General features: G+C 46.7%; 1 protein-coding gene across 5 annotated transcripts in view; it reads left to right on the top strand.

Annotated features, from left to right (window-relative positions):
- The window catches only part of PACSIN2 (protein kinase C and casein kinase substrate in neurons 2), a 145,263-nt gene that overhangs the window by 45,966 nt on the left and 83,386 nt on the right, over positions 1 to 15,911 (top strand). Inside the window, exon 1 of one of the 5 annotated variants that reach the window (XM_036760047.1) lies at positions 5,562 to 5,625. The exons of the other annotated variants lie outside the window; for them this stretch is intronic. The gene's annotated coding sequence lies outside the window, so the exon portion shown is untranslated. Of the gene's footprint in view, positions 1 to 5,561; positions 5,626 to 15,911 lie in introns of those variants that run through there. 5 annotated transcript variants of the gene reach the window in all.

The raw sequence follows: 15,911 nt of genomic DNA, 5'->3' as shown, positions 1-15,911 counted from the left end.
TTGTGTTGGGCTGGCAATGGGCAGGTCTATTCCTTTGTTTTCATTCTTTACCAAAGAGACAAGGTTTCAGAAGCAGAAATACCAAGAGCCTGGGGGCTCCTCTTCTTAGCATTTCATCTTTGGGAAATCACAGGGGATTGCAGGGCTCTGCAGTTTCCCAAATGCCATCCAGCCTGAGCTCCGTCCTGGGCCTGATTCATTGTCCATCTGCAGCCCCTCTTCTCCCCATGCTGTGGTGTGTTAGCTTGCCAGGCTTCTGCTCCGGCTGCATTTCACGTGCCTGGGCTGAGCCAATATGACCTCTTCATCTCTTGGGTTTTTCCAGTGCGGCCAATGAAAGCGATCTCTCCTGTAATGTGGCCCTCCAGAAGCTTTGTACTGTTTCTGTTCTGGATGCCCTTACTGCGTTATTCCTTGTAAATAGTACTTGTAGAAGCCTCTGCCAATAGGGAATTTCTCTCTTTGGACTTGGGTCCAAACATCTTCCGTTGGCTCCTCTAGTTATAGTCACAGGACTGGCTGAAAGTTAGAATGTAAGAGGTGGCTGCCTCATGTTTGATTCTATAGGAGAAGAGGTTCCCTCTCTGCCCAAAAGCCCTCCAGGCCTATGTTAAAAATCCGTAGGATTGTCTGATGTGACTAGATGTCATTTTGTGCTAGGCATGGCTCCAGGGCCATAATTAACCTTGAAGTAGAACCAATTTTAGAAAAACTTGAAAAGAAAACCAAACCAACATGCTTTTTAAAAATCTTAGACCCCATTTTGGGCAGAGGCTTAATTTATACAAATTTGGAAGTTTTGCCACAGCTCATGTCTCTTGACTTTGTGCCCTGGCATAGAGACAGTGTGTTGGCTATGAGGGCCCCGAGACTCCCTGGGCAGGCTTTGGGTCCTGACCCCTCCCCTGGGACTGAGCCGCTCCCCCATTCCCTGCTCCGACCCTCAGTGTCCTGAACAACAGAGATGGGTTTGTGCAGTGGATGTCATGTTCTTGATTTAGTAATTGGAAATAAATGTCTTAATCTTGTCAGTTATCAAGCACTATAGAATCGAGACATGTGAACCATCTGTGTCAACAACCCGGCTGGCAGCTTCTGTGGGGGTATAAGATTCACCCACAGCCAACACCCAGAAAGCTGCCAACAGCACAGGTTCTTTCGATCTGCTTAATTAAGGAAAGCAAGGTGAAGGGGTTGACAAGCTTACTTTTAATTCAAATATCATTCAGTTAGTTCAGGGGAAAAAAACCAGCACCCTGAACTTCAAAACAAAATGCAAATTACAGACATCAATAGACCTTGTCTGATTCAAGTCCCAACAGATAGTTACCACAGTTCAACAAAGTTTCAACATCCGGGTTTACAAGCTGGAGGGCTCCTTAACTACAGCTGCCCGGAGTCTCCTCATCAACACCATCTCCAGAGCCCTGCACCAATAGCTCTGTCCTCCCTTCTTATAGGGCTTTAGATATCATCAGACATCATCTGAATCACCAGAGCTCAGGCTCTGGTGATTGGTTCTTGAGTTGGCCCCTCCCCTTAGGACCCTGGGATGTTCACATCCACATGGATTACATTAACACCTAATGGGGTTTGGGCCTGGGGCTTAGCACCTAGTAAAGCTCACTGAGATAAATTGAGTCACTCAAAGAAAACAAAGACAATTCTGGTTACACTCCACCCCTTGTTCTAGGATACATAATCTAATCAGCCATGTATCCTAGAACATACATTGTGATCCAATTACAAAGAAAACTAAAACATATCGTTCACAATAAAGCAAAACATATCATTCAGTGACATTCCCAAATATTGGTTTACAATTCAAATGTGACCCACCCCAAGGTCCCAGTAAGATAATTTCTTCAATCATTCCCAAAATAATTGTTAACTATTCAAATGTCCACCCCTAGGTCAAAGCAAGTTAATCTCTTAAACTCATAAAGTGTCCAAATAAAGTGCTTATTCAGCAGCACACTGGCATTGCAGGCTTCCACGTGGCACCCAAAGTCCCAATTTCAAAGAAAGAGTTCAAACAAAGTTCTTTTAGGGTCTGCTGGGCAATAAAGCCAACAGGGTGGGGTCCCTGGGGGTCCAAGGCACTTCCCCCACCCCAACAAAAACAAATCCATGCCGCCCTCCTGGATCCCAAGCAGCCCAAGCTGAAGGGACCAAAAAGGCAGACTCAGTGCCTTGCTGCAAAGTTTTCATCTTGCCCCAGGGCTGGATTTCAGGCTCCTGGGTTCCAACTCCAGGTGGCCTCACCTGGCTTCTCCTGGAATCCTGATGTAGGTGGCTCCCCATCTTTGTGCTCACCTCACCAAAGTCAGCTGGAAAGCAGCTCACTGCTCTCACCTTTCCAAAGTTCTCATGCAGGCAGTCTCTTGGATCAATATTTTGGCAGCCACTGTCTGCTTCTTCTTTCTCCTCACCAGCCCCTCCTGCCAAATCTGTAGGAAGGCCATTCTCCAACTCTCCAAGGCCATTCTCCACTCCTGTTTCAAAACTCCGTATACAATATAATCTCAAGACTTTCACCCTTTCAGCACAGTCCTCCAGGGCCAGGATTATCAGTTTAAGCCCTGGGAAGAAGGGAATATCTCCTGTTCTGGGCCCCTGGGAAACCATGCCCAGCACTTCCACCAGCCTGTTTTCCTTCAGGACTTCGTTGCTCCTGAGGCTGCACAGAACCATAGCCACTCCAAGTACAAAGAGCAATCCAAAAACTGGGAAACATTCAACCAACCTAGTACCCCAACACGCCATGCTTCCTTGTTAAAGCCAGATCCTGCCGACTACGCCATATGTGTCAACAACCCGGCTGGCAGCTTCTGTGGGGGTATAAAATTCACCCACAGCCAACACCTAGAAAGCTGCCAACAGCACAGGTTCTTTCGATCTGCTTAATTAAGGAAAGCAAGGTGAAGGGGTTGACAAGCTTACTTTTAATTCAAATATCATTCAGTTAGTTCAGGGGAAAAAAACCAGCATCCTGAACTTCAAAACAAAATGCAAATTACAGACATCAATCAATCAGACTTTGTCTGATTCAAGTCCCAACAGACAGTTACCACAGTTCAACAAAGTTTCAACATCCGGGTTTACAAGCTGGAGGGCTCCTTAACTACAGCTGCCCGGAGTCTCCTCATCCTTCTTATAGGGCTTTAGACATCATCAGACATCATCTGAATCACCAGAGCTCAGGCTCTGGTGATTGGTTCTTGAGTTGGCCCCTCCCCTTAGGACCCTGGGATGTTCACATCCACATGGATTACATTAACACCTAATGGGGTTTGGGCCTGGGGCTTAGCACCTAGTAAAGCTCACTGAGATAAATTGAGTCACTCAAAGAAAACAAAGACAATTCTGGTTACACCATCATGTAAGCTGCATTTGTTAGGATTACAATAAATCTTTTGTTTTCAATATTGATACTATTAGGACTAGAAATCATGATTTCAGGTAACAAAACAGGAATCGGAAGACCCAGATACCTTCTTATACAGACTGTAAGCAAATTGATAAAAGATATGCTGATTCTGCCCATGTGATCTTAGGCAAGTCACTTACTGTCTGGCCTCAGTTTCCTCATCTGTAAAATGAGGGGGTTGAACTAGATGATTTCTGAGGTCTCTTTTTTTTTTTTGAGGCAGTTGGGGTTAAGTGACTTGCCCAGGGTCACACACACACACACACACACACACTCCCTCCCTTCCTTCCTTCCTTCCTTTCTTTCTTTCCTTCCTTCCTTCCTCCCTCCTCCCTCCCTCCTCCTCTTCCTCCCTCCCTTCCTTCCTTCCTTTCTCCCTTCCTTCCTCCTCCTCTTCCTCCCTCCCTTCCTTCCTTCCTCCCTTCCTTCCTTCCTCCTCCTCTTCCTCCCTCCCTCCCTTCCTAAATGAATGAATGAATAAAAAAAGAAGGAAAAAAGCCCTAAACAGCAAAATGAACCAGCCTCTAACTGAAGCCTGCCACTCTACAGTATGTCCACATCCCTGGGGTTCCAGGGGTACACGCGAGGTGAATTCATGAAGATGCATCTTCCTTGACAAAGCATCTCTTTTGGGGATTGGCCACAAGCTTTTCCTCCATGGTCTATAATTTGTAATCATGCTCTTGCCCAAATGTAATACTTCTGCATGTCATTGAGCGTTAGTATCTGACAGAGGACTGACATAAAGCAGCTGTGGATTTTCACTTCTGCTAAAAGACAGACGCTCTTAACAAAAGGTTTGCCACACAACAAACCTCCCTTGTAGATGATGGACATTTTTCTATTGAGCGTCTGGTTCACATGTTCAGCTTGGAGAGTGGTTTCAGTCATTGCAAATGGTGCCCCGGAATTCTAGTGTGCTGAGAAGAGGCCTTTGGCTGGTGTAAATGAATCCAGAGTCAACCCCAGCCTGGGGCAGCCCTCCCTGAGCTGGAGCTTCATCACTGGCCACATGTTCTCACAGCTGAGGAAAGGGCTTTGGAGCAGAGGTGCCATTGTATAAGGCATTGGAGAACATGGTGTTTTTTTTTTACAATTTTTAATGGAGAAGTGTCCAAAAAAATGCCCCCCTCACTTTTAACCCAACATTCAAAACAGTGCTGTGAGCATAGTAGGTTCTCAATCAATGTTGAATATCAGTTGAATTCTTTAAAAAAGGAAGATATACCTACTTAAAATGTCTAGTTTCAAGAAATAGCCATAATGGTACCTAAGATAGTGGTGTGAGGACCTCAGCATCTGTGTGTAATTGAGTACGAGCTAACATTTTAAGGTTCTGGAGGTCTGTCAGACGACAGAGTTGGGGCCAGCGATGCTGGCCTTCCTCTGTTGAAGCCTTTTGGCAGAAGCTCTAAGTCCTGTTGGGGTTTTGTGCTAAAATCAGTTGGAGATGATCCAAGATTGTACCTTATTTTGCTCTTCTTTTCCCAGAATGAGAAGAATTCCTTCATTTGGCTTCTAGGACAATGCCCAGGAGCTCTGTGTGTGTGTGTGTGTGTGTGTGTGTGTGTGTGTGTGTGTGTGTGTGGAGCGCTCTCAGAGCTGTATTAGGAATGCTAACTTAAACCAACCCGTTTACAGATCGCTCTTTTGGGCTTAGAACTTTCTCTGTTATTTCATTTAACAAACTTTATTGGCTTCCTTCAACTTAGTATTACATGAACTACTGTCATTTCCAAATGTCTCAGAAAGAAATTAGCTTTAGCAGAATTAAAATGATCCCCAGTAGAAGCAAAAATCCTAAGGTTGTCTACTGTGCATTTTTGTGAGTTGGTATTTGAGAGAAAAATCCCATAGGAATTTTTTGGGGGGGGAGTAGAGGTTACTCCTTTTGCTCGGTGGGTTTCTGTGGAGATACCAGAGTACTTTTATGCTCCAAGGTTTATGTATTTGAATGTGGCTCCTCTCTGAGGATTGGGTTTCTTCCTGGGGAGTGCAGGGAACGAGTGATCTCCAGAGCAGTTTCTCAGTTTTGTGAACCTGATTTCTTGGACGTCGACTGCTGCTGTGTAGGGGATTGACCTTCTCTGAAGCGACAAGGATATTGGCAGCCAACAGGAAATGATGAAATGCACTGTGAGAAAATTCAGCTTGTGAGAACGAGGACAGACCTCCCGGCTGGGCTGGGAAGACAGGTACCAATGCTCCCCCCAAAGTTCTTTAGTAGGCCACCTGGCAGAAGGCAGTGTGAGTGGAGGAGTGTTCTGAGGGGGGCTTTCTGGAAGCTGTACTTTTACTGATTTTTAAATAAGCCCAAGGGATTAATTGAAGGGAAATCCTATCTTTTAAGTCATACGGGTTTTAAGCTGCTTAACGGAAGCCTGTATGTTGGTTTAGTAGTCCCTGAATAAAGTTTAATATTTGAACCAAAATACTTGAAGAAAACATTGGGGGAGGGGGGATTTTCTTTTCTTTGCAAGTGAGTGTTTGCTTAAATCAGTGTATAAGGACCCTGTTATCTTGTCTGTCCTTTTAGAACATTTATGCATTCTTTGTTTGGAAAAATTAATGGCAGAATTTTGTCCAAGTGTTTTTTTCAAGTAACTTTGCAGAGTTGTGGTTGAATCTCATGGTTCTCAGAGAGCCGAGTTAAGCCTGAGCTGAGGCTCCTTTAAGCAGAGTTGTTTGCCTTCCCAGGATCTGGGTGTTGGTCACAACCTGCCTTGTGTAGTTAATGGTGTTTGCCTGGAAAAATGAGTCCACACGCCTGCAGGAAGCCTCTTCTGCCATCTCCTGACTCTGCCGGAGGACAAATCGACTTAGTGGGCCAGGCCTCCTTCCGCTCTGAGCTCTCTTCTCCCCGCTTCAGTGCCTTGTTGCTCTGCCTCGTCTCCTGCCTCACTTTACCCTGTTCCCTCCCTCCCCCTTCAGGGGGCTAGTTGCTCCAGCCTTGCGGTTGGTTGGCAGTGCGAACACTAGTGCTGCTATCAGCCCATCACTGCCAAAGGAGCGATGGACCGAGGGTGGATGGCAGCCCCTTGTCTGGATTTGTTACCAGATTGAAGAGAGTACCCCCTGACTGCCTCATCTGACTTCTCGCTTTGGGAAGTTTGGACACAATAGGAACCTCATCGTCATTTCTTCTTGATCCTTCATGACGTCGTCCCACAATTGCAATACAGTGGCCACGATGCCAGCTGGTTATCTCCAGGTGCTCCTTGCCTTGATGTTGTGCATTTTGTTCATCTCCGGGCTTCTCTTGAAAGCATGGAGGCATGTACAGTATGGGGTGGTACAGCTTGTGCTTTGGAGAAGTGTCACTTTTTATCCGTGTTCCTAAAATGCTTTTTGTTTTTTCTTCATCCAAGCAGACTCTGGCCTTCTTAGAATCGTTGTTATGTAGGGGTAAGAACACGGCACTAGGACTATGGGAAACTTGTATCTTCCTCTTGACTGTGCTACTGATGGTTGAGATCTTCGTGACCCCAGGGGATGGCCTTCACTGCTCAGGGCCTACTTTTCTCCTTTGTGGACCAGATAATCTCTTCCTGGCCCCCACATGCTACATTCCCTGAATATTCTCTATATTCTCTTCTTGGTAGTAAATCTTAGGGAGTTTCTGGAAACTTTAAGGTAGCCTTCCATGTTCAGTAAGATATAAATAACTTCTTTGCACGGAGGGATCCTGTGGCCTCCTTTTGTGTTGTGGTTTCAGCCTCAGATTATTTTGGTTTGTCCATCTGGCTGCAGTGATGGCAAACAATACCATAGAATTTTGGAGCTGGAGTGTTGTCATCATCAGTGAGTTGTGATGTGTCATTGCGAACTCATGGAGGTGCTATGATGATGTTTTGGCACAGATCCGCCCCAGAAGGCCTTGTTTGTGGTCTGGCCATTCATCTTTCAGTGTGGGCCTGTCAGGACCCTTTCAAGGGGCCCAAAGAATGCTTTTCCTGGGAGTCCAGGCAAACCTGACTCCAAAGTGGGGGGTGGGTATGAGTGGCGTTAGCGGAAGAGAATTTTTCCATTCTGAAGTGGAAAGGGCATGAAGGCTTTTGTGGCCCAGGCGGCCTTGTTGGGGCCTCATGGAGGCAGGGTGTGTACCTTAGGTAGGGAGTAGCCTGAGTGGCCTCAGACATCCTTCCCGGCTCTGCAGTTCTGAAGGTCAACTTTAGTCAAGCTGAGGTTTTCTGTTGTGTAAAATCTTGCTTGTTGGTCCTAGCACATAGTAGGTACTTACTAATAAGTGTTTGTATGATTGAATTAAATCTGGCTCTAGGACCATTTGTGGTGGACGTGGGACTGCAGGAGGTAAAATGTGCCCTTAACCAGCTCTGGTTTCATGGTTTCTAGTGTTGCTTTTATTGTGAACGAAATTCTAGACAAAATAAGGGTCATTGACTTTTGTCTGTGTCCTGAAGGTTTTGGATGAGCTGTATGTCTTTTAAGGGTGGTAGGTGGGACAAGTTCCCAGAAATGGGAAGAGAAGTTTGGGAGGGACCAGCTCCTTTAGAGAAGTCTTTAAGCGGTCCCGCATCAGGCTCCTCTTCCAGCTTCGACTGTGCTTCACTCTCTGGCCACAAGTGGATGCAGGCTTGGGAATCTGAATGCCTGGAATTCAAATTTAGCCTCAGACTTTTGCTAGCTTTATGACCTTGGGTGAGTCACTTGACTTCTTTCGTTTTGGCCTCCAAGGGCCCTCCTAGCTCTAAATTAGTGACCCTGTGATATCAGACTGGAACCCAGGTCTCCCAACTAACCCAGCTGGAGGACCTAGCTATATATGGGAAGAAACACATTTAGTGTATGTGCCAGGTGCTGTGCTAAGCACTTGTTTGATCCTTACAACAACCCTGGGAGGTAGATACTCTTATTATCACCCATTTTATAGATGAGAAAATTGAGGCAGACAGAAGTTAAGTGGCTTGCCCAGTGTCTGAGGCAGCTTTGAACCCAGTGCTTTCTCCACTGTGCCTAAAACACTGAACTTCTCTGACTGTCCAATTTCTCTCCTCTAAATGTGTGTGTGTGTGTGTGCGCGTGTGTGCGCGCGCGCGCGCGTGCGTGCGTGCGTCCAACAATCCTTTTGGCCAGGACTACTGAGAGGTAAAACTGCAGTGTTGGGGTTGTTTGGTTGAGTTTTGCTTGCAAAATCCTATGTTATTTTAAATAAAGTTTTTATTTCTGTCTTTTATATCATCAGAATTTCCCCATTATCCCTCCCCTCTGAGAAACATGTAAACAAAGAAAAATGTAACAAATAACATTCTTTAAAGACAAAAGAAGGGGGGAAGAAGAGGGAAAAAAATGAGCCATAATCAGTCCATCAAGTCTGACATTGGTGGTGATGGCAGGTTTTGGTCGTGTTTTGAATCCAAGGGCTGGAAGAGCTGAGCTGGGAGGAAGAGCCAGGAGAGGGCCATCAGGTGACAGGCACCTGGGCCTCCCTGTGGTCACGTTGGGATGGGGGCACTTTTCTAGGCTCTGGATAGTGGCCGCTCTTGTAAAGGTCAGACACAAACTGAGCCACCGAGCTCATCACCCAATGCAGGCCAGCCTGGTGCAGACTCTACTCTGAACTTAGCTCAGCTGGGCCTTGGTCAGGAGCAGACACGGGGAGCTCATGCTCTTTTTTTTCTGATGAAATCAAGGAAACTCAGTTCATTTTGTAAAAATTTCTTATAGTGAACTAAACAAATGGGAACACATCTGTATACAAAGAAGACTATGAAATTGTGAGTCTCTTATGTGCAGCTTGGTTATTTTAAGATGAGGAGACTGTTCTAAAAGTCTTCATGCAGTTGTAAGCTTCTGACTAGACTTTGGGGACCCCTCGTACCCATAATACCAACACCTCCTTCTGAACTGCCTCCCATTCTTGTCTGCGTATTGTAAACGTTTCATTGATACCTTTACTTTGGTGTGTTACATTTACTCCCTTCCCAGGCTCCCCACCCGCTCAGTAAGGACCTTCCTTTGTAACAAAGTAGTACAGACTAGCAGAACAGATTCTCACATTGTCCGTGATGGAAAAAGACATCTCGTGTGCGCCTTAATTTCTCTCCTTGTTTCTCAGCGCAGAGATGGGGAGGGAGCACACTTCATCATGGTCTTTCTGAAGTGCTGGCTAGCTATGGCAGCAGTCAGAATCCCACCAGATTATACCAATTGGTGCAGAAATGATTCTCCTGGGTCTGCTCCCTTCATATAGCAGACAAGGCTTACCAGGTGTAAGCATCAAACATTGGGTGCCTACTTGATGCACAGCACTGGGCTGGCTGCTGGGGGAGACACGAAGTTCAGAGAGGAAATCCTGAGGTTCCATTTGTGTGGACGTCCAGGGATTTCTGGCCTTTGTTTCAGTGGCTCTGACACCCTTGCCACAGTCTGAACATTGAATCTAGGTCTATATCATGGCCTGTCCTGCAGGAGAATGAGGCAGTGAATCCCTGATTTTTGTATGGAAAGGTATCCTCGACAGAATGTCTTGGTGATGCAGGAGGAGGCTACACTTTGCTCTTACTGACACGGAAGATGTCGTTGGCTTCCGAGGTCACAAGTTAGGATATCTTGAGTAGGAAAGTGAAGTCGTTTCCCTGCCTAGAATTTTTAATCTCCTGCTACAGGAGTTACTCAATTTCTGCTCAGTCACTAGAGTAAGGAAAAAAAAGCACAGAATCAGCTGATGAGCAGCTCTCTATCTACATAGAAGGAGAAATGTTTCATTCTCTTTCTCTTCAGGGATTTGCCGATGTGAAGGTTGGATGAAGCACTCTGTTTGAAAGTTTCTTATATAGATATATATATATATATATAATATATATGTACTTGGAGGGTGTTGGTGGTATTATTATTATTAACACTGTAGAAAATATAAAAATATTGGGGGTGGAGAATTGTGATTTCAGTCAAGTCATTGCGCATTTATTAAGCACCAACTGTGTGTCAGGCATTGTGCTCAGCACTGGTGATATGAAGAAATGCTCCTCCAAAAACACCAACCAAACCCCAGTCCCAGCTCTCAGTCTAAGGGGAAAGAGAAGGAGTTCAGTCTTGGCTGTGTTGAGTCGGAGATATGATTTGGGACATCCAGTCTGAGATGTCCAATAGGCAGTTGAAGATGAGAATGTGGAGTTTAGGAGAAAGGCCAGATCTGCATTTGAGGAGAAATTATAAATTATCCCAGATTTCTTCTCTACAAAAATGCCTGTGCATGTTGTTAGTAGGCCAGTAAGCATCTGTTAGAGGCTTTCTAAGACTGACTGTGCTGACTGTGAGGAATACAAAGACATGCCAAAAACCCTGCCTGGCCCTCAGAGAGTCCATGTTCTGAAGGAGGACAGAGCCTATAAATGCCTAGACCCGTGTGAGAGACAGACAAGTTCGATAGAAAGTGATCTCAGAGGATTTGGTGGGAGGCGCTTTTGAGGGACCAGGAAAGCGCCTCTTGCCAGACAGAGCTGTGGCAGTCTGACAGGCCAGCGGCTTCTAATGGCTTCTCTGGCCCAGCCTGGCACTGGCAGTTGTGTTTGCTGGGGGTGTTACTGCAAGGCTGTGATAATGTCACCAACATCATTGGGCCACTGAGCACGTGTGCGACCTTTGTCATCTCTCCAGCCCTGCTGGGACCTCTCAGTTGGGAGGGTGGCCACTGGAACCTTTCATAGGCTCCATTTATGCCTTGCATTTGGTGGCAAGCATCTTGACCCTGTACTCAAGAAAAGCCTGGAGAGGCCTGCTGGGGGGTGTGAGGTGGGGGTGGGGGGCCTACTTCTAAATCTCATTCAGTCAAGGGGAGCTTTATTTCCTCTTCCAAAATGGGAGTGAAAAGGAACTGTTCTCAATAAACTGAGAGATCTCAGGCTGTGTTCTATGTAGAAGGAAAGAAGGCTCCACCAAACATTCCAGGCCCAAGTTAATGGGATTAAGAGGTTGAGCCAAGGTTTGTTCTTCAGATTTTATACCTCTCATAAAAAGGAAGTGAGGTGATTTTGGGAAGCTGAGTCAAGGACTTTGAAGCCAAGTGTGAGGGCTTCAGACCTGATATGGTAGGGTGGGACCTCAGGGAGCTGGGAGGAGAAGCAGTAATGATGTTCACTGAGCATTGGGGGAGGAGGGCGGGGGTGGGGGGGGGGGTGGGGGGGGGGTGGGGGAGCTTTTGCAGGTGGCGAAGGTTACCTGGTATCTCAGGAAATTGATTTGTCATTTTGGAGTGTTCTGTTTAGAGGCCCTTGTGTTGTGTGGAGTTACTTTGCCTCAAAGGCATCATCACATCATAGATTTGGGGTTGGAAGGTGCCTTTGAAACCAACTCTCCCATTTTACAGATGAGGAAACAGGATCAGTGAAATGACCACCTCAAAGGTCAGGGACCTTGATTCCTTAGAGCAAACCTTGTCCCATCCTCCCCCCCCCCCCCCCCCTCTCTCTCTCTCTCTCTCTTTCTCTCTCTCTCTCTCTCTCTCTCTCTCTCTCTCTCTCTCTCTCTCTCCCCCCCCCCCCCCCCCCACTCCCTCCCTCTCCCTCTCCCTCTCATTTATTAAGGGAAGATTTGAGATAGTATTTCAAGTACCTGTCACATAGTAAGTGCTTAACAAACGCTTGTTAGGCACCTACTATGTGCCAAGCTCTGCATACACAAAGATAGTCAACAAACAGCTCCCTCTCTCTGGGATGCTCACAGTCTAAGGGAGGGGACAACATGCGAACAATCATGTTGTTGTTGTGTTTGTCCTTTGTTCTCAGAGAGGACCATGACATCAGAGAAATGATGACATGACTTGCGACATAGGAGAAATCGGAGGTCGTCTCTCAGGAAAGGCACTATGATTAAAGCAGGCTGGATTCAAATAGTTCTTTGCCCTTCCTGAATTTGGCTTTATTTTGGGTTATTTCTTTTTGTGATGATCAGTTTCTAAATGGCAACTATGCGTGGCTAACAGTTCTTGCTGAAAGGAGTCTCTTCCAGATGGAATTCCCCACTCTCCAAACTTAGCCATCCCTCTTCCTTGCACACAGATCTCATCCGATCACTCCCCTGTTCCGACACTGTTCATGGATGCCTCCTCATTTCCTGACTTGTCCTTCAGAGTCCGCCCTGGGCCGCCCATGCTTGGGCCCAACATGTCACCCACATTCCTGCTTCCTGGGCTTCCTGCTCATGTTCCTTCTCTTCTCGGAAGGAGGCTTCCACCCTATCTCTGCTGCTGAGGCCGGTCCAATGCTCTCTCCCTTCCCGAAGCCTCTCCTGATTGTTCTGATCTCTTCCTTCTAGACCCCTCATCTGCACTCAAGCACTCGGTATTTAGGCCCTTGTCACATCCTAATTTGGATTATGGTCACTTGTGTGTCTGCTTTTCCTTACAAGATTATAAATCCTTGTAGAGCTGGTTCCCCAGGTTTTATTTATCTTTGTGCCTCCCCCCTGCAAAGGTCCAGCCGGATATATTATACATTCTCAAAGTTAAGCCCTTAGATGTTTGTTGCATGTGAATGTATACGTAAACAGGTGAATTCAGCTGTGGGCAAAGACCCTCATACATGAAGATGAATTAGACATGGTATTTGTGCTGGAGGAATTTGGGCTGCTAGGGAGGTGCCTGGGGAGATTTCGAAGGGGGGAAAGGTCACTTCTGGGCAGGAAGAAGACACTTGCTAAATACTCCATGAACTGCATTGGAGGAGACTCTCTGTGTTCCTTGGGCCTCCAGAGGCAGCTGGTAACAGGGAAACGTTTGTTGGAAATGTTTGAATGTTTTCAGGGTGTTTCCTCCCAAGCCAGCCAAAAACTGAACATAATTGCAAAGCACAGACCCTTCGGTTTTGTAGCTTATCAGCTCATTTAACCTGCCAGCTACTTTGTTCCTTCCCTGCTGCTTTCCAGCCCGCCCACGTCACCCCTGTTCTTACAAACCCTTCACTAGACCTGCCATCTCCCCAAGTTCCCTTCCTGTGTCTCTCCCCACTTTCACAGCTTAACTCCTGGGGAAAACTGACTACACTAGTTGCCTCTGCTTCTTTCCTCTCACTTCTCAGGCCTCCGCAGTCTGCCTTCCAACCCTCATCGTCCAGCTGAAATGGCTTCTTCAAAGTCACCACCGATCTCCTAATGGCCACATCTGATGGCCTTCTCTTGGTCTTTGGCTTCCTCCGCCTTTGACACTGCTGACCTTTCTCTCCTCGAAGATGGGGTTTCTACTCTGTTTTTATAACACACCTAATCTCCTGGTTCTCACCTTCCACCTGGGGGGCTGCCTTCTCCTTTTTTGGGCTCATGGTCCACACTGCACCCCGCCCCCCACCCCAGCTCTGACTTTTTGCCAAAGTTCTGTCCTGGGCCCTCCTCCCTTCTCCCTCTGTCTCCTTGTAACCTCATTCGCCCCTATAGCATTAACTGTCTGCTCCATGCACATCCAGCCCCAGTCTCTCCCTGACATGCACTGGAGACATCTTAACCTCAGTGTGTCTAAAATGGGTCATCATCTTCTCTCTTTTTCCATAATTTCTCTCCTCTTTCTGTTTTTCCAATGTCTGTCACGGTCACCATAATTCTCCCCGTGTCCCAGCTGTTCCAGCCTTATTCCCACTTCTTCACCCTTCAGAGCTCATCAGCTGCCAGATTTTACTGTCTCGACATTGTCAGTGTCTCTCCCATTGAACCTTTCATTTTTACTCATACCGCTAAGACCTTAGTTCAGGACCTCATCCCCTGTTGCCTTGGTTATTGGGAAGCAGCCTCCTTGCTGGCCTCCCTGCCTCCAGCCTCTCCCCACTCCAGTCCATTCTCCATGCTGCTGCCCAAAGAATTTTCCTTGTGACTCCTCTCCTTAACCAGCTCTGGTGCTTTCTGTGACCTCTAGAGTAAAACAGATGCTCCTTTGTTTAGCATTTAAAGCCCTGTAAAACCTGGCCCTGACCTGTCTTTGCGCTCTCAGTGGACCTTTCTCCTCCTCCCGCATTCTGCGATCCAGCCAAACTGGCCTTGTCTGTTCCCCACTTAGGACTCTCCACTTTCTGTCTGTGCCTTTACGCCCTCGACCTTCATGCCTGGCGTCTCATGATAGAGGCCCTGGCTTCCCTTCTGGACCCAGCGGAGGCAGCGTTTTCCTGTAGCAAGCCATTCTTGAGGCCCTCGAGGGCTGATCACCACCCCTCACCCATGACCTTGTATGTAACTGCTGTGTATGTGTGTGTATATATGTGTGCATCTTCATCAGTTTTGTAGTCGTGTTTGTCCTTTGTTCTCAAAGAGGACCATGACATCAGGGAAATGATGACATGGCTGCAGTTGACTTTGATTGAAGGGAGGGAGGGCTGTGCACAGTCACCAGCCTCACTTTCTCCTCCAGAGCCATCTGGGTCCAGTGGCCAGATACTCACCAGGATGACTGGAGATGCCCAGGATGCAGTGGGAGACCCTGGCCCTTTCAGGCTCAGGCCTTTTCATACACTCACTTAGAGTGAGGTAATGTCCATTCAGTGAATAGGCCTCTTTAAGAAGTGAGTCAAGGGATGGCCCCTTTAATCAAAACAACAACAACAACAAAAAAATCAAGCTGGGAGGGGAAGACCCTCAGGGTTCCTGGCCAAAAGAGAGACAGTTACTATTTGGTATTACTTTCACTTTGTGCTGGAAGGGCAGGGGCCTCTTGTCCAATCTCTGAGCTCCAGAGTGAATTGGATTGGATACAGTTTTACTTGTATGCAGCATATTTGTGTGTGTTCTTGTCTCCCCCATTACAATGTAATTTTATTGCAAATAGGGTTTGGCTCATTTTTTGCCTTTGTATCCACAGTGTCCAGCACACAGTGAGTGCTTAATAAATGCTTTTTGATTGTTTGATGCTTGGTGTATACAGTCTCCTTCCACCCCTACATATTGGCAACTCATCCATACTTTAGAATCTGGGTGGTTGCCTGGGATTTGAATGGTCAAGTGACTTGCCCAGGGTCACACAACCCATGTGTGTCAAAGGGCTGACTAGAACTTGGTTCTTCCTGACTTTTGGCCTGCCAGTCTTGGTGTACAGGTGGGCGGTTTTCTAAACTCCAGGGCAGGTACCTTCTTGGAAGCTTCTCTGGCTTGAAAGTTGAGGCATCTTATTTTAAGTGGAAATCTGGAGCATTGTATCACTTTTCTTGGTGGGTAAGGAAGATCCGCTAGAAAATTGTTCTGTAGGTGTTGGGACAGTTGACAAAAATAACTTACCGTGAGTGTGTTATAGTAGAAGATCTCTTTTTCTTCTCATTTTTCTTTGTTGCTTTGTTGCCATCTCTTTGAGGTTGGTGAATGAGGCCTGGGGGTTCACACTGGCTGAATTCTCACCTCTCCCTGCCTTGATAACAAGGCAGAGGATGGGCCAAGAAGCATTTGTGGGAGAACATAGCTCCTTGAAGCTGTTGCTGCTCTTCCAGACCCCACTTCTGGAGGAAGGAAGGCAAAGGTAAAAAACCCCTACCTTCATCCCCACTTAGCTCAGTTG

The sequence above is a fragment of the Trichosurus vulpecula genome, chromosome 5 (genome assembly GCF_011100635.1).
Source record: "Trichosurus vulpecula isolate mTriVul1 chromosome 5, mTriVul1.pri, whole genome shotgun sequence".
Classification (NCBI taxonomy): Eukaryota; Metazoa; Chordata; class Mammalia; order Diprotodontia; family Phalangeridae; genus Trichosurus; species Trichosurus vulpecula.
This window is presented reverse-complemented; position numbering and strand designations above follow the sequence as displayed.